The sequence below is a fragment of the Diabrotica undecimpunctata genome, chromosome 3, assembly GCF_040954645.1.
Source record: "Diabrotica undecimpunctata isolate CICGRU chromosome 3, icDiaUnde3, whole genome shotgun sequence".
Lineage (NCBI taxonomy): Eukaryota > Metazoa > Arthropoda > Insecta > Coleoptera > Chrysomelidae > Diabrotica > Diabrotica undecimpunctata.
The window spans coordinates 141693182-141721112 of NC_092805.1; the positions used below are offsets into that span (position 1 = coordinate 141693182).

Sequence of the window (27931 nt, forward strand, 5' to 3'; positions counted from 1 at the left end):
ATTTCGTAGACGATATAAACTAATGTTTTTCGTCAAAAGACTTACATGAAGAAATCATGTTCAATATGTAAAAAGAAACTGTCAAACTGATTTGAATTTATTAAGAACAATTGGAGAGCAGATTTTACCTCATTATTAAATATATACAATTCATTAATCAGAACAAAAATTGATTATGGTTCCATTGTGTAGGTATATTACCTACAACCGCATTATGAATATTTACAGGAGCTTTTCGAACATCGCCTGTAGAAAGTCTCTAATGTCTAACACGAGATTTACCTCTCCATTTAAGAAGAATGTATCTTAATATATCTTATGCTACAACGGTTCTCTCAAATTCAAATAATCCTCTCATACACAACAGTGAAACTAATCGTTTAACGGAACTCCTTGTAGATAAAAGTAAAAATATTCTCTCATATGAAAGGATTCGATAGTGCGTAAATACGTTATCAATTGAACTACCATCAATCTTATTCTCAGTTAATGTTAAGACATCTTCACCCTGGACACCTCTTCAATACATTAATCTCAGTATATCTGTTTTCAATAAAAATGAAACAAACCATACCAATATACTTCAGTCCTTCCTCTCAATAATGTCAAATTATAAAGATTATTGCTTCCTATATACCGACGCATCCAAAATTTCAGACAGCTTAGGAGCGGTTGTTATAGATTCTAATTAACACCACAAATTCAAATTATCACCATTCAATACTATTCATACGATCGAGATTTATGCCATCCTAGAAGCATTAATAATTATAAAGAACAACTATAACAGAGCAGTAGTTATCACTGACTCTTTAATCTCCATTTTGACAATACAGCAGTTGTATCCAAAACATGCAATTAGTTCCCTTGTGAAAACTAAATTATATATTTTACACCAGAAAAACACCGACATCGTAATACTATGGGTCCCATCGCATGTAGGTATTCGAGGCAACGAAGAAGTAGATTCCATAATACTAAAAAATTTTAAATTTGAAAGTTTCATCCCTTTTCGCCTCCATAATTATCTAACTACTACTATACCAAGCACCCAAAAACATTGTTTTTTAAAGAAAACATATTTTACACATTTTTTTTTCCTCGTCGAGAAGAACCGTATATACAGTTCTTTTTGCAATGTTAAAGTGGAAAGTCTTTCGGAATTCATTGCAGTTAAACGCGCCAGTATCAAAATAGTGCAAAAAGTGTCGATTAATCCTAGAAATATGTTCAAAGATGACCGTAATTGGAAAATCAACTATCTGTAAGCTTATGTGAAGAAAGGGTGGAACATATCAACAGACGTATTAAACAAAAGGAAAACATAAATATAATATGAAGATTATTCCAATATGTTCCGGAACTGTTTTGTACAATGCTCCGTACCGTTCAAGCAGATCTAAAAAGTTGCTTACAACTGCTTCAGTGGAAAAAAATGCAGATTGGAGACGATATGTTGAAAAGGGAGCTATTGTTCCAATGTACAACAGTGACGAAAGATAGACAGCAGTTCATCAATAAAAATAAATGTAGAAAAGCATTCCTATTCTATTCGGACTTTTACATGATGAGGAAGGGAAATTAGGTCGAACTGAAATGTAAATGTCTATAGAAACTTGACCGCAAGAACTTCTTTGGTCTGGCTAAGAAAAAGTTAATTAGGGAGCATCAAAATTATTAGTTAGAAAAATAGAAAGACATGCAGTGCAATTGTTGAAAGGGCAACACCCAGAGTTGGTTGTAAAGAGATGCCACACGGGCTACGGCGAATTACTGAAGAAAGTTTGATAAAGCATATGACAAAGTCAAGTCAATAAGCAGGCTCTGCTAATGACGAGCTTAATAAACAAAGGAAAACTCTGAAAAACGGCAAAAATGCTTTTCACGGCGTAAAAATGTGAAATAAAAAATCAAAAATAAAATTTTAGAAACAGCATAGCAGAAATGAAAAAATTACGTGTAAATCAACGGGAGAACTTCGGTATAAGGGAGGATATACAGTAATCTCCAGGCAGGAAAAACCATCGCATCGCATCTTGAGTATTTACGAATCGTTATCGATGGATGATATTCCTAACAAAGCGTAATGTCGTGATCGGTGTCAACTGTCAACACCGATCAAGTTGGAGCACTACTGAATACAGAAATTAATGAACTCAAACAAAAAAACAGACAAATCTGTAGGGAAAGGAAATTTACGACCACCAAGGAAAAAACATAATGTAATATTTTACAGGCTTATCAGTCGTAGTCTAGAATTATTTCTTTCTGACGTTTCATTTGTATCTGTAAGAGACATTCTGAAAGACATTCCTGTTAGTGACCAGCTGTCCGGAAATCACCATTGATAAATCTGCATTTGCACAGCGATCGCGGACGAAACGCGAGGAAAAATAATACCAAACCAAAAGATTTTTAAAGCCCGGAAAACAATTTGCAATTACGAAACACCGTCTGTGAAAGAGTACACTCTTTGTACACTTTCTTGTGTAATATGCAAACTGCACCTAATATGAGAAAAACATTAGAAAAAACAACAGAACCAAACCTAAAAAAAAAAGATGTTAAGCTATTTTAACTCAATTTCTAGTATTACTTTCTTTAATATTAATTAGCTTGTCAGAGTATGCAGATGAAACGGAAAAGTGCTAAAAGCTATTTAGGAAAAAAATTAATGGTTACGAGAGAACAAACATAGAACTTACTTAAGTATATGTTATAAGTACTTTCGCATATAAGGTTCGATACAGACAAGCAACACCAAATCGATCATAAGTCAGTTGAAGACGATAGCGGCATTACATGGGATGTCTTCACGCCGTCTTACATAATAAGGGGAAGATTTCAAATGTACCCAGGACTCCCATATGACAAGCAATTTCATAATAGTTGCCTCCATAGCGCATCAGCGAGCTATGAAGGGGTGGAGGAGTCCTCACTTCAATGAATGGGCATGTAAGTCCCTACAGGTTGGGTTGACGACTATTGCTTGCTAAAACCCCCTACACACATCCCGACAAAACCACCCAACTGTCGTGACCGACAAAAAAGTTGTGGCCAACGATCGGGCCGACCGATCTGGTTGTACAGCCGCGACATCCCGACAGGCGACTTTCCCATTCACCCAACCTAATAAGTCGGGACGTGACAACTTTTTTGTCGGTCAACAAGCCTACACACACACACCAACCGTTGGGTCCAACGTTGTCGGTCACGACAGTTGTGTGGTTTAGTTTATGAACGTGTGTAGATAGTTTTACTCTGCGATATTGAAATGGTTAAAACGTCTCCATAAAATAAAAAATAAAGATGTCAAAACTGATATTACCTAGACAAACAACATTATTAGATGCAGATATTGAATAATTTTTCACCAAAACGCATGTTTGACAAAGCTTAATAAAATTGCATAGATAAGCAACGGTAGGGGGTGTAAAGATAGATTAACAGAAAACTATTTTGGGTAATTTCCGGTGTTACTGTATACAAGGAAATATTTATGTAAGAAAATGGACGTCACATAATGTTCAAAATATCCAGCAATTAAAAAGATGCTATCAACAAATTTATATTGTTGAATGAATGGATTTTCCCACAACAAACCATATGTTCAGATCATCGTTTTTAATACGACATGATTGATTTTTTGCAACATTTAAACAGATAAATTATACTAGATACACAGGGGATGATGGCCTTAAATATTTATTTTGTGTGAACAGATTTATTGGAATGACATGTCAATATAAATTTTGTATATTCAAGGAGTAGTCAGTTACTCCAATGCATGACTGTCTTCAACTTGAAGAATAATATATAGCTACAGCATACAGGAAATCCTTTGTAAAGTAAATCACGCACTAGAAGAAAAACATTAATTTATAATTATAGAACGATTTTGGTTAGTTATTGAATAAAATCTACTGCCTTTACTCATAAGATCCCCTTATTAATATATAAAATCGTTTACTTTATCTAAGAGAAAGAACACAGAAATTAAACCCAGTGGCCAATATCAACTTGAACATGTTGAACATTGTTTAACCACGACAACAGACAACCTTGAACCAGAAAAATTATCATAACGAGTCTCTTCATTGGTTTCAAAATGTCGAAGACAACTCAAATTAACCAACATAATATGCCAGAATTTTATAAGAGACTTAAAACTTCAGGTGGGCCTGATACAGTACTTCTTAGAATTCAGGTATTATAAAAGTCTACTCAAAACAAAATGAACGAGGAGGTAAAAGCTCGTATATACGCGGAAACAAACGACAGCAACGTAGCAAGGAAGAAAGTACCACAACCAACAATAAAAATAATATGCAGCAATCAAGAACGAATTTAAAAAAGACCAGCCATGAACAGGAAAAGACTGTGGATGATAATGCATACACTCAGTAAGATAGAAAATATTGCTCTCAAACAGACCTAATTTAAAATATAATGATCTGACAATGTAAACATTTAAATGATTTAATGGATTAAGAGTTGTAGCCGGCTACATCATGTAAACGTAATGGTCTGGAAACCCGAAAGGCACACATGGCCCTAAATGGAATGTCACGGGTTACATGATGTGATGATGAACCTGCCTGTTTCGTGTTACTGCAAATATGGTTAAATACTTTGTTTATACATATTGTATTGACGTTGCTTGGCAGTGACAAAATTAGTAGCAGCTATAAACAACACGCAATCGATAAAGTGCGTATTTATGTTAACGTCTTATTACAATTAAGTAGTTTAAAAACGATTATTTTAAAATTAAAACGTATTATTCTAGTCCGATATTTAATATTACTATCTAGAAAAGATATCTAATGAAACAAATACCTTGAACTTTTTAAAATAGCGTTACTTATCACATCAGGATTTAAAAGTAAAATATTTTCATTGACAAAAGCCAGTGTTTTGTATAAATTTGCGCAATTAACAATCGCTTACGTAGATACAACAGCAGAGATAAACCTTGAAGAGTATAAAAATCCCACTGACTAACTAACCATTTGAGTAACTGCTTCGATGCAGCCGTTGTCCATGGGATACCATCAAGTGAATAATCCTTCAGATTGACCTTTCAACTGCACTAACTTTCACCATTTCGCCGAGTGCGGACCTGATCGGGGTCCCATGTAGAAATTATTACACACGACACTTTTTCACACAGTGCACACTAGACACACCACAAACCTTTATCACCACAAAACATGTTTCCTCGATTTATGCCGGCTAACTTGATCGCACTTACATTTAATTTAGGGCTCGAATGAGAAAAGAATACGAGAAAAAGCGCAAAAGAAACGATTCAATTCGCAAGAACGGCGAGAGACGACTAGAAAAGAAACTGGCAGCAAGTCCGTGTGTACGATCGGTAGAGGTGCGACGTGATTTCGGGTAGGAACGGACTGTTACTATCAGGTGCTATCAGTGTATAAATAATAATTATTATTGTGTTTAGATTTGGGTAAACAACTACCTGCTACTTCTTTATTTCTGGCTACAATCTTCAATAATAAAATTCGCAATTTAGTGTTTATTAATTTTTATATAGTTTTTTATTACTGTTAATTAAATTACAATACGTGATGAGATACACGTTATATAAATATATAAATACGTATTAAATACTGTTTAATATATTCGTATGCACTTTTTAAAAGTGGTACAAATAGTCAGTTAGTTCCATTCTTGCATCTATGATCAATTCTTTCTCTTCATTCCTGATAAGAGCTATTTTTTTATTCGCACTTATTAATTGTCTACCAATTTATTCCTATCACTTTTAATCGTAAAATGGAAAATAAAGAAGTTATAAACAAAAATAACTAAAAATTTTTGAACAAATCTTGTTTTGTTTTTTTTTTCTGGTCATTTTACAATAAAATGGCAGCAGAGCAATAGTATAGGGGGATTTTCAAAGAGTAATTTTCACTACAGATTTGTTCAATTTTGTTGTTCAAGTTGACACGCTTATTGGATATTCGCATTCTTGGACTAAAGGGTGCAAAGGTTTTTCGCGCTGTTTCTCGTAAACTAGCAACCCCACATTATTTTTAGAAAATTAAATTGTCTACAACTTTATTGGTATTACTTTTTATCGTAAATTGGAAAATAAAAATTTTATTACCAAAACTAACAAACAATGCTAAATTAACTAAATAAGATAAAAACTTACCATAAGGCCTAGTTTTCTATTGTATTTTTTATTTATATAATTTATTAAGATTGATGTTTTGTTTTGTTAACACTCCATTATTAGTTGATTATCGACCTTTTTGTCGACCACCTATTAGGCAGAGTCTGGAGGCGCGTTTTTTAAAGTGGCATCCCCATTAGGCCTAATCCACGGCAATTTTCAGGCGAGATAATATTGAGCTTAATTATAACTATGTTTAAAAATTTGTTTTCCAGCTATTGTTTTTTCATTCTCTTTGATGGTCCAAGCTGCTGTTCAGGATCTAATTCAGTATAGAAGGTGAATGTTTACGGAAGAACCGGAGTTAGATTTGGCACCACTGTGGTTAATTCATCTTAGAATTTTCCCAGTAATTTTAATATTTTCAAAACATTACGGCAGGTTTCACCAGAACAATTGAAGTACACTCCAGAGCATTTGAGGAGTGCTTTTCGGCAACCACACATACTTCCACAGTTTCCCTTGAACCTGCAGAAAATTAATTTCAGAACTACGGTGGGTGCTGGAGTTTTGAACGTTTTAATTTACATCCAAACTCTTCCATGCTTTTTCCAGCCTCTATCTTCAGGATCACAGTGTTTACTGGTGATAAACTTTAATATTGTGGAAACGAGCTGCATCTTGCATTGGAAGAAGCGATGATAAGTTCGTTTGTATCTCATACTGTCAGAGAATCATCTTTTTTTCCACTATACAAAAAAACGAAAAATCGTTCGCCAACGACATTGAGCAAAGATGACTCGGCTTTCTCACTAAGAAATAATGCTGTTCCGCTATTTAACTTAGGATGTTTCTGTATAATTTTGATGAATTTAAGTTTGCCGATATTGTAATCTTGGAAAAATCATGGAGAAATAGCAAATTCTCTGCAATGACGTCGCCATATATACAACTTGAAGGATAGTAAAATTAATTGAATTGTATAATTGAATTGGACACTTTGAACACACAACATTGGACTTCTTCGTTCCTAATGCCCTGAGCAAGACAAGAATATTAATTTCCTCGGCTGCGATAGTCACAGATCCATAGGATTAGAATTCAGCAAGCTCAGAATGGATGATAACTGTATCTGCATCAGATTCAGTTTGGTCGACACTAAAACCCACTTCTACAAAGACGTTTTGAGAAGGTCTGTTAAGTTTTTTCAAGAAATTTATCTTGAGATAATGTTTCTTATTAAACTTTATATCTGCCAAACTGAGTTTTTTAGTGCGACGCAAGCGCAAGAGGTAGGGAAACTTATGTGGTGGCGGAAAGGGTCGATAATAAATTAATGGTTCGTTTTTATTGTATTCTTACGAGTAATCAAGAACCCGGTCAATTTCGGAGCTGTGTAAAACCCAGAAAAATTAATGAAATTAAACAAATTTGCGGTAAAAATTATTCTTTGTATAATTACCAGAAAAAACATTTAAGGCCCAAAAGCAAATTTGTTCAAAATCTTATTTTTATTAATAACTTCTTTATTTTCCATTTTACGATAAAATCTAATAGGAATAAAGTTGTAGGCAATCTAATTTGCTACAAATAACGTCTGATAAAATTTTCTGTAGGGCTGTAAGTTTACGAGATACAGCCCAAAAACACTTTGCATTTCTTATTCCAAGATGGCGAGTATTCAAGAGCACAGCCAACTTTGAAGAGCTGTAAAATCCAGAGAAACTAATGAAATTAAACAATTGTAGTAAAAATTATTCTTTGAAAAACCCTCTATAATATTGCTCTGATGTCATTTTATTGCAAAATTACCAGAAAAAAAGTAATAAGGTCAAAAGAAAATTTATTCCAAAAATTTTAGTTATCTTTGTAATTTTTTTTATTTTCGATTTTTATAAGAAATAATAGGACTATAAACGAGTTACGCGATACAGCGCGAAAACTATTTGCACCACTTTTTCAAGGGACGAGGGTGGGGACCCCACAAACTTGAACTTAAAGCTTATACTTACCCTCTCAACACATAAAAAAATAAAATTTGACTGAAGACTCCACTGACTTGTCCAATATTACTTCAAGAGAGTATTAAAGAAACTTACGATGAGATTAAAGACCGGAAAAAATAAAGAGTGCGATCACAAGGATTCAGATATAGTAAATAAATTTAATGAATATGCGGAAAAATCTATACAATTTAATTGACAATTGCTAGAACAAAAGGTGATAAAACACGCAAACCATAGGATCAGTCATAATTTACTTCTCTAATACGACCAGCCAGATCACTGTTGATGTACGGAAATGAAAATTGGACAATCACAAAAATACAACAGCAAAATTGAAATGTCAAAAATGCAATTTTTGAGAAAGACTGGCTAGATATAAACAGGTAGTAGAAAGAAAAACCAGAGCGACTTCTTAAAAATGGTCAGAAAAACGTAGACAGACACCTGAACTTTAAAGACGGAACAGGCTACAATCCCCTGAATGTCGCGAATCAACATTTAACAAGTCAAATGAATCACAAACCGTTTAAATAAAGAAACAACAACCAAAATAAATGACCTCTTAGATAATGTTGTATTCAATGTGGGCTCCGAATATTTTTAAGATTAACAAAGTTTAATGTAAGTTATAAATTGTGAATCTTAGTGATATATTGAAATAAACCGTAAGTTTACAAACTCTTTACATAATATCCAGTTAAATTAGCATTAAAGTCAGCAAATTGCAATTATTTGTTATTGTTGTCAATAAACAAATCCAGTTTTACCAGCAAATAACCGCTTTTAGTAAAGACCGATATACCTGTTTTAGCAGGTGTACAGGGTCGGACTTACTTTTCACAACCCTTTATCGAAATGAATTAAAACATGGAATCACACAACAGTTCTACAATACAAGACCATCAAAATCAAATAAACACAACACAGTCATACTCTTCGGCAGCGTTGAGAGTGCAATTTCCTTTAAAGTCCCAAGGAATTATCTTTAGTGCCTTAGAAAACACCAAACTTCAAGACTACCTTCTCCCACTTGGAAATATAATTCAACCGAAAAATACAATCTTCTCTTCTAGATTATCTTATAATCGCATGTATGTATTTATTCAATAAACAAATAGTGGACGATTTTATGAATAATCATGGTCAAATAGAAATACAAGGTGAAATTGTCAGAGAAAGAAGGTTAGTTACACCAGCGGAACGACTTGTGCTCTCCGGCGTATGTCCTTCAATACCGCACGACTTGCTAATCAATGAGTTAAAAAAATCGGCATAGTTCCTGTCTCCCCCATGACTTTCCTCAAAATAAGTGCTTCTATGCCTGAGTACAATCACATCCTTAGTTTTCGAAGACAAATCTATATCAGTCCTCACAATCTAACACTATCAGAGTCATTTACTCTTGTTTTTGACAACACGACATATAGAATATTCATTTCTCAAGACAGTTTAGTTTGCTTTAGAGGCAAGAAGCCAGGACACATCGCTTCACAGTGCTCCGAACCACTAGCTCAACTAAACCCCAACCAAAACAATGAAGCATCGGTATCCAGGGCAACAAATATATCCTTGCAAGCATCCAATGACACAAACCCTTCTCAGTGTGAACAAATGTCTATTTCAAATATCCCGGAGATACCGAACAAAGTAGATGCATCAAATAAGGGCAGTAACATAATTAATCAACCAAAAAGAAACTTTGATGAAATTATTTCACCTGAAGCAGATCCATCTTCAAAAGAATGTAACATATTTCCACCACCTAAAGTCCAAGCAAAATCTAAAAAGCTAAAATTAGTTCAGCAAGCACTTCTGAATGCTCATTTTTTCTCTTACTTGGCCCTGCTAAAAACTTCATAGAAAATCACCCTCTACCTTTCCCTCTAAACTTTGATCAACTTAACATGCTCCTAATGAATATCACGGGGTCAAAAGATCCTATAACCACAATTCAAGAATATACCACAGACATACCAGCTTTGTCCCATATACTCAGTCAAGTTTATCCCCATTTAAAGGAAAGATCCATAAAACGTAAATTCACATCCATAAGGAAAAAAATCCATAATTATCTTAACAGTGAGGCATCGGAAGCGGAATGTGACACATCTCAGTTAAGCCAACATTAAATTCAAGTCTCTACTTCAGTGGAATATTGATGGTTTTTTCCATCGCCTTGCTATGCTCCATCATCTAATTGGTGAACAATCTCCTGATGTAATATGCCTACAGGAAACTAATCTGAATCCCCCAAAAAAATATAACTCCAACCAATATGAACTATTTGGTTTGCTCAAAGCCATCAAGCAAGTAAATATTAAAAACATCCCTTGTTGTCTAGTCCTTTCTGACCCTCTCAGCGCAGTCAAAGCTATGCGGAATGTATACCCTAAACACCCCATTGAGAAAATTATCAGGGCCGAATTAATGAAAGCTCAAGAAAATTTCAGAAGAGTCCACTTCCTATGGATACCATCTCATATAGGCAAAGAAGGGAATGAAGAAGTAGATACTAGTGCGCGTAACGCTATCACCAGTGACGCATCAGAAACACAGTGTCGGAGTATCGCAGGAGATCTAAAAGTTTATTTCAAAAATAAGGTGTTAAGTGCGTGGAATCGGGAGTGGAATGGCTCTAGTTCGAAACTCAGAACCATCAAAAGTGATATTTTTTCATGGAAGTCCACAGCTAGAAGTAGAAGATGCCAAACTATTATTACACGTCTACGACTTGGACACTGTAGGTATACTCATGCCTATCTCTTCTCAAATAGTGAACCTCCAAAATGCGAAACATGCAATACAGTAGACAGTATAAAGCATTTCTTTATAGACTGTCCTAAATATGTAAATCAAAGACACTCTTACAATTTGCCAAATAACCTGAAAGCACTCCTCAACAAAAGTTTAGTTCCGAACAATTTATTAGGTTACTTAAAATGTATAAATATGTTACACAAAATTTAACTTAATTAATTGTTACAAATGTTCAATTGTTCACAAATTGTAATTAATTGTTATAATGATTGATTGTTACAAATGTTAAATTTAATATTATTACAAATGTTACAGGAATGTCGCTAATAATCTTTGGGTGGATGGGACTTTGTTTCTTTAAATAAAAAAAAATGACCTCTTAAATGTAGAACCTACCGGTAACTGATCTTCTTTTTTGGCCAACGACAAATTGGTGACCGCGTAGTATATCTTATCACCACCATTGGGATTCTATACAGATTAAAAGACACAAGTCGTACAGAGTAAGCAGCGATGCCGACTGCTATAAATAATTCCATAAAAAATTGTAAAACAAAAGAGAACAGAAGAAAGAAATCCTACCTTTGGACTTAGAATGTTTAATATTGCTTTAAGTAGTCAAGATAGTAGGCATTTCCAGTACTTACGAAAGCCGAGATATCTTATCTTGGTGGAGAGGCTTGACTTGCTGAGTCATGATGTCTAGTTATGTGAGTGAGTGGAAACTAAGGACGGCTCAACGGCTTGTGGGTCAAACAAGGATCTCTCTCTTCAATGGTGACCCCCGGAGTGAGTGTAGTGGTCATCGTAATGTCGTGTATGATATATCTCCAAAGATCTATGTCTCTGGTCACATCTTTTAACTCACACATACGACTTTTGCATATCCCTGTAATTTGATCGATCCATCTTGTTGGGGATCTTCCTCGTGATCTTCTTTTACCTTTCCTTGGATAATAAGTATTTCCATGTTTTCTGTGTCTGCTCTCACAACATGTCCAAAGTATTATAATTGTTTTTCCAAATTCTAACTTTGCTAGATAGCCGTTTGCTGACTTTTAGCTCATTTAAAATTGAAATATTTGTCCTGTGGTCGGTCCACGGAATTGGTAACATTCTTTTGCAACAGAACATTTCAGTGGCGTCTATCTTTCCGCTTGTCGCAGGGTCCAAGATTCACATCCGTATGTCAGTATTGGGAAAATTAACAGATGAATCTCATTTTTAGAATTCGTTCAATTTGAGAGTCCTTTCATATTTTGGCCATCTTTCCTACGGCGAATTTGGCTACATTTTATTTCTTTCTGTAGTGACCCTGTGTTTGTGATCAATGATCCCAGATCTCACAACCTCAAACCGGTCAATCGTGCTTATGTGTGGATGATTGTTATGCAGTCTATCCACTATCATGATCTTTTATATGTTTAACTACAGAGCATATATTTGACTTTCGTTTTCAACCAGTCATATGAGATCAATTAACTCTTCTTGACTATTTGAAAGAAAGGCTGTGTCGTCTGCAAAACGTAGTTGGTTTATATTTCTACTAATTATTTCCCATCCTTCAAGCGCTCTTCTCATAATATGCTCCTCATATCTATTAAATAATTGTGGAGACAGTATACATCCTTGTCTGACATCTTGTTCTGGATGCAATTCGTTCGAGAGTCTGACAAGCACTTAAATGTTCCAGTAGTGTGTTCGTATAGTTTAGTTATAAGCGAAATTAAGTGCTGTGGTACGCCTTCTTCCTTTTGAACAAGGATCAGGAACCATTAAATAAAATCCACGATGCTAAGACCACTACCAGCTAGAAAGCATAACCCCCGGTCGACAGAAGACGCTAAAGACTATCAGAAATACATTAACATATATGTAGGGTATTCAGAAAAGATCTTTCACGTCGTACTGTGAAAAGGTCTACAGTACTATTGTTTTTAATAGTTTTTTCTTTCAGGGACCAAGATGTTTTGGGGTTTTCCTGATATTATCTACTACCAAGATTAAATGATTAACACACAAAAATTCTGTAAATTTCATCTGCTTCAGTTCCAATATCCGCATACACTTTTTTGTCTATGTTTTCTTTATCGCTTAACTTCAGTTTTTTTAGCCAATGAACGAAAGGACACAAAATGTATTTTATTTAGTAGCTATATTTTCAATAAATTTTACAAATTCGATGTGAATGAACTGCTAATATTGTCAAAAACAAGACGAAGGCAGTTTTAAATTCAAATAAACAATTTGTTTACATTGGCGATTCAATATAACCTAGAGGTCATAAAACTGATAAGATTTCAGTTGGGGAGCATACAGATTCGTATTTCTTATCTCAAAACTTTCTATTTAGGTTGACGAGAAAATTATAATTAATTTAATGAATTATATAATCCAATTGATTACTTTAGTACTTTAAGAATTAGCTACGTAAATTTTACCGATGGTAAAAAATATAGAATGTTACAAAAAATGTGAAGAGCACCGAGGATAATACAATGGTATATGAATATTTAAACGATCAAGATCGTGCGTATAATTAAAATAGAATTTTCATTAAAGAACAAGAAACAGTCAAAAATCAACACAAAAAAAACTAATGAGATGCACATAAAAGCAGAAAATTCTCAGCCATTTAATTAAGAAAACAAATATTGAAACAAATATTGTAAACCTGTAAAGCAAATAAAACAAAATAACCAAGAATCTTTCCATTAACCAAATAAAACTGGATGAGAATTTTCTTATATGAATGTAAATTATAGAATGCAAACGAAGATGATATAGAAAAAATATTCTATTAGCTTTTCCAGTTCAGAAATTAAACGAACTTATTTGTATAAAAATAAAAAAATGATATCTAAACACGTCTACAATGATAAATGAATGTAAGAAACTTAAAAAAACCTTAAACAGAATAAAATAAACAACGCAAAAAGGTAAAAATTGAAAAAAGTTACTATTGCAATCATTATTATATCTAAACACGTCTACAATCATAAATGAATGTAAAAAACTTAAAAAAACCTTAAACAGAATAAAATAAACAACGAAAAAAGGTAAAAATTGAAAAAAAGTTACTATTGCAATTATTATTACTATAAATATAATCATTATTAATAAAAATCAGGAGAATAGTATCATCAATAGTATAAAAATCATGTAGACGCAGGAAACATGTGTAAAAGGTATGAAAAGTGTCATCTATTAAACGTGGTAATTATATTTTAAATTACTAAAGACCACGGTTTATTAAATCCTTAAGAAAGTTCTAACGCAGACGTAATTCTTATAGGATTATAAAAAATGACCCATATAGAAGAAAACGATGAATCTCTATGTGGTTATGAATGGAGCTTCTCTACTACTGCATCACGCAATGAGTCCTATTCCTGACTAACAGATGTCGCCAATAATTAGAAAGGATTGACTAGAAAGTACCAAGTTTCAAATGTCACCTGTCAAAATTTAAGCTGTTTAAAGTGAGTTTGTTCACAGTCAATAAAAAAACACGTCAACTATGTTCAGAGCTTTGTTTGCAACTGTTTCAGCGTAATGATGAGAGTTTGAGAGAGAGATGAAGAGAACGTCAACTGATCTATTCCGAGCTGCTGTGAATAGAATAAGATGGGTCAATGTGGTCGCCAACATCTCTAGAAGATAGGCACATTTAGAAGAAGATGAGAGTGTTGGGTCGATATGTGCCAGTATATGGAATATCGATCAACCAGTTGAAACCAAATTGGCAGTCATCTAATTAAACAGAGGTGACAGCCGTCCAAAGTAACCAAAGGCGCAAATTGGTTTGGCTTCCCAATTTTTGAGATGCTTAAGATATTTAGTTAATTAATTTCACTAAGTGAGGACCATTGATAGTTAATATTATACAGCATTTTATGATGCGGTTTAAGGAAACAAGCCACAAATGAATAAAAAAACAGTGCCGTTTCAAGTCAATCGTAACGATAAAAAAAGGCCATGAGTTGTACTTTTAATTGTTTTGGACCCACCATATTCTTCAAGTGTGGACGACAGTCATCACTGACGATTTGCAGATCTCAAAAGAATGTATCCTTGTAGAAGCATCCATTGAACGAGGTTTGTATTTTTAGTTGTGCATATAGATGCTTAGAGGGCGCCACCAATAAAACCTTCTGACACAAAAGTAACCTCAATTTTGAAGTTATACTTCTATACGCGCGCTCCACGTTGGAAATTTGTATGGGAGTGAATCTGTGAAATCATTACATATGTAAGATAATGAGTGAGAGAGACAGAAGATATATTTTCTCTCTCTTCCTCTCTCGAATATAAAAATGTTCATTTTGTATATATATTTAATATTATATATATTATATATATACATATAATAGTATATATATAATAAAATATTTATTAATATTATTATTTATGTGATATGTTTTGTATTATTTATTAAATGTTCATAATTATATTAGTCTTTTGTATTTCAAAATAATAATCTCAATAAATCACTGTATGACCCAGAACTGTCAATTTTGAAATACGTTTGTGTCATGTCCTCGGTAGTATAGTAGTCAGTATCCCCGCCTGTCACTTGGGAGACCGGGGTCCGATTCCCAGTCGGGGAGGACTTTTTTATTAATATTATTACATGGTAAATTAAACATATGCGTAAGTAGAAAAGTTATGTATATTATTGTCATTTTTAAATACTTATGAATATTGAATTTTAATTTGTATTGTATTATTATATTGAAATATGTTGCACTGTGTTGTAGTGTATTTTTTTTATGTATATTATTATCATTTTTAAATACTTATGAATATTGCATTTTAATTTGTATGGTATTATTATATTGAATTATGTTGCAGTGTATTGTATTCTATTTTTATATTAATAACAAAATAAACAATGAATTTTACTGCAGAGTATGTGTAAAAAATTTTTTGCATTCAACTCCTTTCATACATATATGGAAATAAAAATATACATTTTCATCAAAATATTGATTCAATCCTTCATTTACTATACTCCTGTTACAGGTCAAATGTTGTTTATTAATTCTTAGTAAGTTGTTATTAATTCTGTTTCTTTTTCTGCTATGTCCTACCTATAGCATTACATATGTAATGATTGTGCAGATTGACTCCCAAATAAATTTGTAACGGCGAATGCGTGTATAGAAGTGTAACTTCTACCGGCAGTCCCACTGGACTACAACGCCCGTTTTTTTTGTTGACATAAATCGAGAGTTTCAAAGCGATACAACAAGCAGTGTAAATACAGTTAATTTTTGAAATTAGCAAGTCTGGATCTCAAGTGGATCTTAGCCAGATCCACTCGAAACAGCAGTCACATAGCAAAACATTGATGCGGTTAGTCAGCTAATTAAGGATGACCGCCGTGTAACATATCGGGAGATCTTTGGGCATTTCAAAGACCTCGATCCAAAAGATCGTACATGAAGAACTGGGTGACGAAAAACATTGGAACTGTTCAACAAAAAAAGCTCAAAAAACGTTTATAATATTGGTAGTGGCGATGAATCGTGGATTTACTCCTATGAAAAGGAAAAACGCCAATCCGCTGTCTGGGTGTTCACGATGAAGCAAAAACAACAAAAGTGATCCGTTCTCGAAGTGTGTCAAAAAAAAATGGTCGCAACTTTTGTGTCAAAATCTGGTCATGTGGGAACAATTGCTTTAGAAGATCGAAGAACGGTTACTTCTGATTAATATATAACAGTTTGTTTACCAGAAGTTATCGTGAAACTCGGAAAAGCTTCTAGAAGAGCTTAAAAACATTGAATTTTTAAACCATCCACCGTATAGCCCCGATCTAAGTCCCAACGACTTCTTCACTTTCCCAAACATCAATATTTCAATACGTGGGCAGCGATTTCAGTCGCCAGAAGAAGCCATCGATGCTTTTAAAACAGCGATTTTGCAGGTGTCAACTGAAGACTGGAATAATTGTTTTACCAATTGGTTTGAACGTAGGCAAGTGTATCGATCTTGGTGGGACATATTTTGAAAAGCAATAAAATACTTCTAAATCATGAAACTCAAAAAGTAATTTATAAGGTTTTAAAATTTACACAAAATGAAAAAGAAAATGGATACAGAAATGGAAACAGAAATTATTAATAGATTTAAGGAAAGTTGAAAAACGTGTTGCTGCAATGACAGGTCTTTATGTAGGACCAATGAATAATTATTATTTTTAACCTAATCCAACTTTGAAAAGTCTCTTAACTATAAAAATAATCGCTGAAAAGAAACAGTCAATACTCATATCATTAAGTGCAATTAAGAAATTCTTACAATTTATCGAGGGAAGGACAAACTGGTTAAAAAATTCAAATTACTTTTTTGAGTAATTTTGTAATTTAATTTTTGAGATTCAAAGTAATTTTGTAATTTAATTTTGTATTCTTTGTGGAATTTGATGGGCCAGGTAATTTGTTTAATGTAAATTTTAACGATATTTATATCAGAAACGCGGTAATTAAAAAAAAATTGGAATAAAAGACAAGTCAGGCAGATTTTTTCATTTTTCAATTGTCTGTGATTCTATTCTCCTCTTCAGAGTACTTTGTTAAATGAAACTTAAAAATACATAACAAATAATAACAAGTAATCAGAAATTGCATTCTCGTTGTAAATAAAATAGTTGTAACAAACTGTTGGAAGAGACATGGCAACAATGTTTTGAATTTGCTAAAGACATGCATCTCCACCTTGTACTTTATTTTGTATAATCTGCGCACTTCGGTATTTTGGGTAAGTGTACCATAGCGGCAGCTGGCAGCTTGATGGTTGGTCGAAAGTCGAAACCATTTGGCTTTAGGACTACGCCGATAAGGTTGTGGGTTGCGTACTTGTGGTAGGAAACTTTTAGTACACACCATGGAGGTAACAACGAAGTTATCAACTGAAAGTTGTTGGGCTACTAACGTTATGGGTGAGTTTCTGATGCTATAGGTTTCGGGATGTTTGCTCTTGTTTCTTCTTAGAAAAGGTGATCGTCTACAGCTAGGAGTGAAAATAATGGGTTCATTTTGATGCAGGTGCTAAGTATTTTCATTGCTATATCGAGCTGCGTATAGAAGTTCTTTACATGAACACTATTTAGCACAGTAAACCAATCTGAGGGTGAATTGATAGTGCATTCGTCGATGCTCTACAACTAGTACTGCAGAGCTTCTACATAAGATTATTGTGATTACCTATTTTTTGAGCAGTTAGTTCTCGATGGTTTTTAGAGTTCTGGAGAAGGAAACACGTAGGTATGTTGGATAACATTGGTAGAATAAATTATAACAAAAACGATTGCCTCAGTTTTATTTAGGTTATTGTAAAGTAGCCTATAACTTGATGATTCATAACAAAATTGCAATGATATTTAAAAAATAAAGAGAAAGTATCTATTATACTCTTGTGAGACTGTTCAAATTATTTTTATATAAAGATTTATCATCGTCCAAGGGGTTCAAAACAAAGTTATTGAAATACGGTTAATAATCGCTTGTATGTTTTGTAGTTTTAATGATAAAAATTCCTTATCGCTGTAAAATGTGTATACATTGTTAAAAAATTATACAGTTATAACAAAACAGTACGTAGCAATCTCTAAATTACTATTTATTAAAATAGTTCAAACGTTTTAATAACATAATTTTCCACTTTTCTAGAAACATTTACAACGTAACTCGGTGATAGTATCAGTATCTTATCAATAATGGATAAGAAATTATTATTAGCACTAGAATAATTGACATTGTTTTTTATCGTTTATGTATAATAAAGAACAATTTAGAATCTTATTGTACCGTGTTACAACTACACTTTAAAGTGGTTTAAGATTAAGAGTTAATTCCAGTGATAATTCTAATGCAATTCCAAAAACATACAAACAGAATATTTATATCTCGTCCTTTTGCCACACTATCAAACGCATTTCAGGATTTTTCCTTCATCAGAGAAGCCTGCAAGAGAGAAAGGAAAGAAAGAAATATCCCGAGATCACAACATTTACGGTCAATATCTTATCTCATACAATGACATTATCTATACCTTTCCTTTAAGGTCACTAGATCTCGTCCAAAACACGTACAATAGATGAAAATATCTTTTGGCCTTTAGTGATTTTCAAGGAAAACTACAGAGAATGTCATTATATAACTTTTGTTTCTTGATTAGTTTTTGAGACAAGTTGTATTATTTCTTTATAATCTTAAAGCTCCACAGCAGAACAGGTCTTCGCCTATCGGCGAAAAGGTCTTCACAAAGTGGTAGATGGCTCAATGATTTCTGACGAAGCACTGACGATGGACGTCGAAGTAATCATGGTCACTTCCAATTTATTTGTACACTACAATGAGCAATTTGTGTGAACACTACTGAAGTCTGTCTAAAAAAACGACAACATTGCCATCGCACCTCTCAAATCATTACCATTACCTCCTGTATACAATGAAGATGATCTGTATTCAAGCGTTGGCTATCGTCATATTGACAAGCTGATGAAATGATTCTCGGTCGGCAGCTAGATAAAACAGTTCCTCGACCGTTCGACCTGTCCATTGTCTAATGTTACGCAGTCAGGACAGTTGTTTTCTTTTTCGATTTTGATCTGAATGATTAACCGGAGTAAGCGATATTTAGGTCCTCTCATTATATGACCGAAGTATTGGACCTTTCTCATTTTGATGATGTTGATCTATTCTCGCTCTTTGTGCACGGTCTCTAGCACGCGTTCGTTAGATATGTGTGCTGTCCACGGGATTCTGAGCATGCGACGGTAACACCATAACTCAAACGCTTCTAATTTGTTGAGATTTTTTATTTTTGTTGTCTAGGTTTCACATCCATAGAACAAAGTGGACCAGACGTAGCACTTCAATACTCTTAGACGAGTGGTCAACGACAGACTTCTACTGCATAATACAGAACGCCAGTTAATAAAGTTTTTCCGTGCGAGTTCTATTCTGGTCGAAATTTCCTCGTCACTTTCAACCCTGCAGTGAATCCAGCTACCCAGATATCTAAAGTGTTCCACCCTTTCCAGGATTTTGTTATCTAATCTTAGTACTGAGTCTTCGATATTAATTTTTCCGACCACCATCCATTTTGTTTTTTTTTGCGTTGATTGTTAAGCCCTTTTCAGTGCATTCGTTGTTTACAGCATTCAACAGGCTTTGAAGATCTTCTAGACTCTCTGCCATATTGTGGTGTCATCGGCGTATCTGATGTTGATAATTTCACCACCGATCTTAACACCTTCGCGGCGATTATTTAACGTTATTTCAAAAACTGGTTCAGTGTAGGCATTAAACAACATCGGTGACATAACACATCCCTGTCTGACACCACGCTTAATAGAAACTTTAGCTGAAACCTCTTGGTCCACCTTAACACAAGCGGTCTGATTGTAGTAAATATTTTTAAGCAATCTAATGTCATACGTGTCCAGACCAACTGAGTCTAAGCATTGCATAATAATGTATGTGGTACTCTATCAAAGGCTTTTTCGAAATCTATAAAACATACGTAAATATTTTTCCTAAACTCAATGCTCTTTTACAAGAGTATTCGCATGCAAAAAAGAGCTTCTCGAGTACCCATACCGTTTCGGAAACCAAACTGCTCATCACCAGTTATCCCCTCACAAAGTTTATATATGCGACAATGCAATATTTTCATAAAAATTTTGAGCGTGTGACTCAATTAACTGATAAGTCGATAGTCGCTACACTGTCTGGCATTCTTTTTCTTGGGAATAGTTATAAATATCGATTCTAACCAGTTGTCTGGTAATTTGCCGCTGCTGTATATCTTATTAAAGAAGGATGTGATAATCGCAACACTCTCATTATCTAATAGTTTTAACAATTCTGCAGGTATTTCGTCAGGACCAGGAGCCTTCCTTCGTTTCGCTTGGTCGAAGCCAAACATTATATTTTCCTAATATAACGAAGAATTAAAAAACTTGCACGCCTAGGAGTTGACGGAAGATTTGCCTCCATTTTCCTTATTCTGTGCGCTAATGTTCAAATTTCTACCGTTTAGCTTTTCTAAATCCTCATCTACTACTGCTGTCAACCAGTGTTCCTAGTTTCACGTTTTGCCCAAGTTATTTAGATTTTCTTCGAATATTTCTTTCTATAGACTCTAACGAAGTTCGTTATCGATTGATGAGAAAACTACAATTCGAGAATACTTCAAACATTATGTCCATATGTCCATTATGATCCATTTATTTTCGTGCTCAACAATAGAGACTATTTTCTCAGAGAAAATGATCATACTATATATTTAGTTGCGTTTAATGGACAGCCATATTAACTCGCCAAATATCACCACACCTACCCTTCATTCAGTTTTTGGTAATTTGCATATCACCCCTTAGACTGTCTAAGGTCACCACTACCTGCCCTTATAGAGACCTTGCAACAATGACATTACTTTCAGTGAACTGGAATTTGCTGATGTCGTATAAACCGGATTTGTAAATATATCTTGTTCTTTTTAGGTCAGGATATTGACAAACTGCCTATTAAACACTTGAAGATTCCAAACGAACTTCTGGAATTGTTTACTGACTATTTGGTGGACAATTATATTTCCGAAGATGCCGTATTTCCACCTTGTTTAAAGGAACACAAATGCATGTGAATCGTTCTATGCTAAATTTAATACCAGTTTCTATTCTGCACATCTGTTCATTTTTCATTTTCTTGAAGTTTTAGTTTTAAAACAATCACAGACACTTATATAAAAATGCAAAGTTATTTGTATGAAAATACCACAATACGTGACCCAACTGTGCGAAGATGTCACTGGGCCGATATCAAGCACAAAATGATTGTACTCCCTTAATGCTGTAACGAATAGTCACCCTAAGTCTTTCGTTACATTAGGTTCAATTTTAAATTCTATCCAAAGTTTAAAGGTACTTTATAGCCAGGTAGGTATTTCAATTTTGAGTTGTTAACGACTGGTAAATAAAATTTTAAGCATAATTTTGTGTACCTATTTAAATTTAATCAGTTAATTGAATTTAAACCTGGAATTCCTAATTACAAATTTCTAGGTACGTAAAGCCAGTGTTTATAAGAGATTAGAAAATTTCATGGAATTTTATTCGGGTAAAAGGATACTGTTTACTTAATATCAAATTATCACTAAATGGGCTTCTCTGAGAAGAAAGTTTATTTGAAAAGAACTTCATTTTTCTTTTGTCGTTCATTTAGAACAGAAGTCAGTGTAATAACTGTAAATATGAATGATATAGAAATGATAAGTGACGATGTCCTGTACATTCCTGGCACTATTTCAAGAAGTGAAGACGAGTCTGAACCTGAAAAACGTTCTGGTTATATTCATTTCACACACGATGCAAACCAAATCGTACTTAACGTTTACAACGGTAAGTACTTATTAAAAATACTCTTTAGTTAACCTTCCTAATACCGGGTGAATTTTAAAACGACCAGTACCAGGTGGGGCGATTTCTCGCCCTAGTAGTTTGGTTCACTTTTAAGCGCAAGAACTCTAAGTATCTCATTAATCTTACCATTTTTTTAACTCTTTATTGTCTGTATATGTTGTTTAGTACCAATTCAACAAATTAAAAATCAAAGACAGAAGAGTCACATTGAGAAACTCGCCAAATAAACAGGTAATTTAAGCAGTTATCAGATATCAGACGTACTTAGGGCTAATTGCACTTTACAAATTCTTAGAGAGACAATCCCAACTAGAAAGTGAATATGTAAAGAATGCAACTATACATCACGGCAAGTAAATAGTACAGTCATTAGTAACCATTTTCCAAAACTTTCGTCTAAACTGATAAAATCTGATTTGTAGAACGTGAAAACATTCGATACCACGTGGGGCGAATTCTCGCCCCACATACATTTCCGCGAAATCCGACGACAATATTTAATTTTCTGTTCGCGGTATTTTGGGGTTTTACTAGTTCTTTGTGTTCCTTAATACATCAACTACCAATGTCCTAAACTGTGAAAGCGATTGATTAAACTTAATTACAGATATTAATAAAAACGTCAGACCTAGGGCGAGAATTCGCCCCACCCGGTATTAGAAAGGTTAATCATATTTACCGATTAATTAATTCATAAAAAACACAGAATTCCGAGCAGAATTCCTTAAAAAGTAAAATTACATATTTTTTCTTAGGTCTTCTTTCGATGACAGTTAAATCAGAAACGATCAAAAAGACGGTTTTTTGACACATGTGCCACGATCCACTATGTACGAACTTATAAAAGACGGTCCAGTGTTGCGAAAAAAAAGAAAGGATTCTGGTGCCCATCGAGTATTACCGAATTTTCATTTATCAACTATACGGGAAACAATATATCATCTGTATTCAGTGAATAACTTACCAGCTTTAAATAAACTCTTGAGTGAATTAAGAAACAAAGAAATAATCCCCGAGTGTCATAAAACTACTTTTTGGAGGTTTTTAAAACCTATGGAATCCAGCCGTTTAATAAAGTGGAGGTTTGATTATTTGGAGAGTTTAAGGTCTTTTAGTAATGAAGGGAAGAACTTGTATTATTCGGATGAAACTTGGTTCGACACCCACGATATAGTTAAAAAATGTTGGACTGATGGTAGTAAAAATGGCGTCACCAATGTTCCTTCCTCTAGAGGGAAGAGAATTTGTATTTTACATTGTGGTGGAGAATCAGAATGGATAGAAGTTGTTTTATTACTGTCCGCTAAAAGTGTAAGTGATTGTCGCTTAGATTATCATCAAGTAATAGACAGTACTTTGTTTGAAAAGTGATTTAAGCAGCAATTACTACCTAAATTAAAAAGAAATAGCGTTAATATTTTGGATAATGCTCCGTATCATTGTAGACTAAAGAGTAAAATTCCAAACACTAATTTAAACAAAGCTGAAATTCAAGATTTTTTATCAAAACATGAAATATATTTTATGGATTCTTACACAAAAAAAAACAACTTGTAGAACTATTAAAATTAGTTATATGTGAAAAAAATTATGTTATCAGACAGGCTAGCTGAGAATTATGGCCATAAAGTATTAAGATTACCTCCTTACTCTTATGTACTGAATCCAATAGAATTAATGTGGTTTCAATTAAAGAGTAATGTGAGGAAAAATAATAATTCTCCTAAATCATTTTCGACTGTTGTAGATTTAATTAATACCGAATGTAATAATATTACAGCAGATAATTGGAAAAAATGTATAGAGCATGTCAAAAAATTAGAAGAAAAATACTTTCAGTTCCAAAACATTATAAATAGAGTAGTTATAGATTTAAACGATATTAAAATGATTTTTCACTATATTAAATATATATTTTAATATAAAAGTATTACTTATATGTATTTTTCTTTTACTTTGTGGGATTGCCGTAATTTTGATAAAATGTATGAGTATATAAGTCCGACCCTGTGTACAACTATACCTAGAAGATTAAATCCGAAATATCTTGCAACAAACAGTACATTACTAGTAATATAGTTAATACTTTTTGTATACTTTTGAATATTTTTATTTTCTATATACTTTTCAACATAGAATTGATGAGTGTACTTGGTTTTGAAAATATGGATGAATTAAAATGTACCTATATAAAAAATATACCCATATATTATACACATTTTAATTTTTATAACCAAAAGAACTCGTAGCAATACCACATAAGAGAAACAATATTTTAATTTTATTTCTGTATTAAAAATCCCAACAGTAATATGATACTTCAGTACTGATCCATAATTTTACAGGAACGAGTTCATGAATCTATTTTGATTTAACCGGCTATTCTCGAGGACAAATTGATGTCTCTAATTGTATGTTTATTCATGTAGGAGATTACCAAATTGGTAATTTTAATCCTCGGGAAAAGTTAATGCAGGTCCTTTTTTGCATTTTTTGTTTTTCAAACAACGATGATTTAAGTTTTTTCTAATATTATTTTGATCTCAAATATATTGCAATAATCATTCGTTTTGTTCACAAGCTCGTGTAAAGTTTCAAGGACGTATACAAGGATAACAGTGTCATCGGCGCATCTTATGTCGTTTACGATGCTTCTCAAAGATATTCTGTCGCTTAATTATGAAATCGCTTCAGAGCTCCACTATATAAAATAAATAGTAACGGCAAGAAAACGCAGCCTTGTCTCACTCCTCCCTTCATGCAGATATTATCGGGTTCTAATTTTCCACATTCTGGTTCATATATAACAAGTCTGAGAAAATAGACGAATAGCAAAATGTATCTGTAGTTTTTACGGAATGCAAATTACTAAGAACTAATTTCTTAAGAACTGAGAAAATCTCAAATCTGAATGGGGAAATTGGAGTAAAAATTAAAGACAAATGTTCGGCTCACGATTAGTTTACCGTGAGATATAGTTACTATAAAATACTATTTTATCAAATTAAAATAATATACGACGACAATTTTGATAGAACTTTCATTGACTAAGCTAAACGTGTGTACAGAACTGAGTTTCGAATCATACTCCTAAAAATACATTACAAAGCGTCTTACAGAAGCCCCTAGTGGAGGGGAGGTCATTTTTAAAAACTATAAAATTTTATCTTGGGAAAACAAGTATTGTCCTTTTCAGAAATCCATAAATACGTAGCGGGCACGAGAACAATGAACCGCTTGATTCGACTAACTGTAAATATTAAAACTACCTAATTTCTAAAGACAGGGATTTATTATCTACAAATTTTCCCCAGAAATATGTAAAACTCATTTTAATCTTTTAATAAATTTCTGGAAGCTAATGTACCCAGTAAGTAAATTTTAATGAGACGACACAACAAACGTTGTGACGTTTTAAACAAAAATAAGGGTTTCACTTTATTGCATTCAATAAACAATATAATCTATATTGGAAACTTAGTGGCAATATTAATATGGATTTGTTTCTAATAGCAAAGTTTAAATATGCCTCAATAACGTCTTGTGACGTTAAGGGATATTGTGGCTTTAGAAAATATGAATGAATATATGATTATTTATTGTAACAATAAAAATATGTTAATCCGTTTTATCGTATTCTTATTTATCTTGTGGTTAAAATAAAATATTTTAATATATTTTATTTAATTTGTTTTAAATTTAATATATTTTGTTTTAAATTCAAACCACACTGTATTTAACTTAAACTTTGAAATTATTGTTATAAAAATAAGTGTGTAAAATTATAAATGCAAGAATTTGGTGTTTATTGAAAGTAAACTAAATGCACGACCAAATACTTACCATGTCGGGATAGTATTATGAGGTTTTTTTCTGGTTTTTCCCTCATAATTTACTATGGAATCACTAACAGGATATTTTTACTGTCATCGTGGCATGTGTTTGTCCTTTTAAAGACGAATTACATGCTATGATTTTTTCTGACGGATATTCTCAAGTTAAAGTTGATTTCATGTAATCGAATGAACTATCTTACAAGTAAAGTCGTCCCAGGGACGCAACTCAACAATATTGGCAATATCATTTTAAAGTCATCTACTTTAAAATGTATAATGTATGTCTGAATTGTCAATATAAATGAGTCAGATAAAATTAAATTATTAGAAGAATTTTTTACCAAGTAACAAAAAAACAAAATTTGATTATAGTTTATTCGTCTTCCGGGTTTGGACCGTGTCATTTGTGAGTGACCCAAAAGTGGGTTCATCTCTAAGATGTGAGAAGTGAGATGAACCCACTTTTGGGTCACTCACAAATGACACGGTCCAAACCCGGAAGACGAATAAACTATAATTCTGACTCTGGCCGTGGAAGCCTACGATTTCATTAAAATTTGATTAATTTACTAATGTTTGTATTTTGGCAACGATTTCCGAAGTGGAAATTGAAACGTCAATAAACTTACTTTAACCTTTAATTGTGGCTTATTCCCATTTAAACAGTAATTACTATAAAATACCATAAGAGATATTGTAATCGTTGACTACTTACGCAGCCAGGACCGACGGCTTTACGTGCCCACTGAAGCACGGTGATGGGGTTTGGGTGCGGGATGACCTAACTGAGCTACCATGGGTGATAGCTCAGTTAGATTAGAAATTGAAAACTTCTAAGGAGCCAAGAATTGAACCCGGGCTGTTCGAAGCCAGTACCATCGCCACTGAGCTGCGACCGCTACGTTTTTGAAATTACTATGAAACTGGATAACAGCTAGTCCTGTGATATTATTTCTGTTTTATATACTTATTTGAAAACGTTTAGAATATACGCAGATTTTCATCTTCTAGGCTAAGAATACGTTTTTTGGCATCCCGTACTGACTACCATTTCTGTCATTATCATTTCCGGTAATGTTTCATTATCAATTTTTTCTAGTTGTCAGTTGTCTTGAAGTAGCTCTGTCAAATACAAGTATAAATTAACAAAAATTGCATAATAAGAGAATCCGTCAGGTTCTGTTAGATTAGTTGTGACAGTGATTTCATCAAATATTCGAGCCCTTGCCATTGTCTAACTCATCTGCCTACTTTAATTTTACCTGTTGCTTCATGAAGTTTTAGAGTTGTGGTGGTATTAGTGTATATGTATCCTATAAACATTATCTATCTGTTATCGATTCTATATTGTTCCAGTGCTGCTATTATTGGTCAAATACTATGGAATTCGATTACGGAACACCAAGGCTAAGGGTCTATTATATTCCACAGACTTCTCTACCAGGACTTTAATTGCTTCAAGGTGATCATTTACCCGTGACTATTCCTGAAACCTGCTTGTTTTCTTGATTGATGGAAGTCCAGTTTACCTTCCAAGCGTTTGGCAACGTTTTTGGTGAATAGCTAACACAAGTAACAAAGAAGCGTTATCAGCCTGTAGTTCTCAAGCTCAGTGATATCACTTTTTTATGGAGAAGTATTTTTATGACTCAATTATTCCATTGAGATGAGATTATTCCATTTTCAAAACATTAAATAAGTCTTTAATCCATTTTAATAATGTTTCTCTTCCAAATTTTACAGCCTCTATCACTAT

The 27931-nt window shown here is 33.3% G+C and overlaps 1 protein-coding gene across 9 annotated transcripts in view; it reads right to left on the reverse strand.

Moving 5' to 3' along the window:
- Positions 1 to 27931, reverse strand: part of lilli (AF4/FMR2 family member lilliputian) — an 829533-nt gene that overhangs the window by 399404 nt on the left and 402198 nt on the right. The window contains exon 1 of one of the 9 annotated variants that reach the window (XM_072527037.1): positions 5010 to 5347. The exons of 7 other annotated variants lie outside the window; for them this stretch is intronic. The gene's annotated coding sequence lies outside the window, so the exon portion shown is untranslated. Of the gene's footprint in view, positions 1 to 4950; positions 5348 to 27931 lie in introns of those variants that run through there. One more of the 9 variants, XM_072527039.1, reaches the window with a different exon arrangement.